General features: G+C 49.2%; 1 pseudogene; it reads left to right on the plus strand.

Annotated features, from left to right (window-relative positions):
- Window positions 1–267: 267 nt before the first annotated feature.
- On the plus strand, window positions 268–1461 carry LOC110316750 (annotated as a pseudogene).
- The last annotated feature ends 325 nt before the right edge of the window (window positions 1462–1786 follow it).

The raw sequence follows: 1786 nt of genomic DNA on the forward strand, positions 1-1786 counted from the left end.
GAACTCCGTCCTCCTCCTGCCTTAGCCTGGAGAGCTGGAAGCAAAAGCGGGAACCCTCGGGCCCAGCATTATTTTTAATTAACATAACTATACCAAGCCTTGAGGATGAAGAACACAAGAGCCCGCTGTGGAGACGCTTACCCGGAATCGCAGCTTTCAGGCTTCTGGACCAACACTGAGCCTATCTCTATGGCAAAATGGGTAGGCCAGTTTAGATAGGAGCCACTTCAAACTTGTCCTAGATCAAGGGGAATATTCACCACAGCTATGGCTATGAATGTGCCATCAGGGCAGCCGGTATCACTAATACCCCAGGTGAAACCTGGAGAAAAGCAAAACTACAACCCCGAGGTGCAGGCCTTAGTGAAGGAGAGCGGAGTGAGGAGCTGCAAAGACCTGGAAAAGATGCTGAGGGACAGGAAACCGCACAAGTGGTCCATAATCTACTTCCAAGGGCAGGCATACCTCTTTCAGGATCCCAGCGTTGGGAAGGCTGAAGCCACAGAGGATAAATGGGATCATGTGGATTTGTCCCGAGAGCACCCGTCCTATGAGAGCAAGGAGTCTCTCAACAGAGGCCAGGCCAGCCCGGAGCTGCAGAATCTCTCAGAGACTGAAGAGCCATCCATCAGCCAGGAAGAGGACATTTTGCTGGGAGTGATTCCTGAGAGGAGATGGCCAGATTACCTGAGACCTGGGCAGAGCCTGAGGAGTGTGACTCAGTTCCTGACTGGGAAGAGGCAGAAGTGGCTGTGTTTGTGGGTCCTGCTGGTTCTGTCAGAGTAAATGGTGCCAAGTTGCCCCAAGAAGACACTGATATGGATGCTGTACCATTGTTCACCCGTATTCTGGAAAGAGAGTTAGCCTTGAATGGGGATCTTCAGAGTCTTCGTGGTTTCAACTTACCCACTTCCCAAGGAGTGGCGTCCTTTGTGCTCAATACAGAAGATGGGCTAGAGGATGCTAATCCCGAGCCTGCTAAGCCACAGCCCATAGAGCAAGTTGACAGTCTTGCTGGCCAGGCTCGGTTTCGGTGTACTGATGCAAGAAGAGTTTTCTTTACAGGTCTCAGTTTGACCTCCACCAGAGGTCACACACAGGAGAGACACCCTTCAAGTGCAACATATGCAACAAGGCCTTTCTACAGTCCTCCGACTGACCTGAGAGTCCACCAGCATGTCCACACTGGGGAGAAACCTTACACGTGTGCAGTCTGCTGAAAGGAGTTCGCCCACAGGTCCACCCTGCGGGGCCACAGTCGGGTCCATATGAAGGAGAAGCCTTATGTGTGTGAGTGTTGTGGGAGTGTTGAGTGTTCCACCACAAGGGCAACCTCACTGTCCATTTCCACATCCATCACGACTTGAGACCCTAGATCTGTAAAAGTATAACATGGCTTTCCAACAGCAGGAGACTTGGAAGCGACACATGAACACCCACTTGAGAAAGGTGTCTGTGTAATTCTGGACCCAGTCTTCTGGAAAGACTGAGATTGAAGTCGTCACAGAGCAATGGAGACTGGGTTGCCCCTATTCCATGAGGTCTCATCCCTTCAGGGTCGTTGTAAAGAGTGTTCGTTGGTGGTCTGTTTCACTATGCCCCGTGGGTTTTCATTTGTTTGAGATAGGATTAAAACATATATAGTAAAACTTAAATGTTTTAAAATTAAATTTTCATTTAAGTTTAAAAGGGGGGATGGAGACAGATCTCTGAATCTTTTGCAATGTTAAAAAAAAAAAAAAATAGATCTTCTTGCTTTCTCCTAAGAATCCAGGACCTGGGGCCA

Source organism: Mus pahari, chromosome 2 (genome assembly GCF_900095145.1).
Source record: "Mus pahari chromosome 2, PAHARI_EIJ_v1.1, whole genome shotgun sequence".
Taxonomy (NCBI): Eukaryota; Metazoa; Chordata; class Mammalia; order Rodentia; family Muridae; genus Mus; species Mus pahari.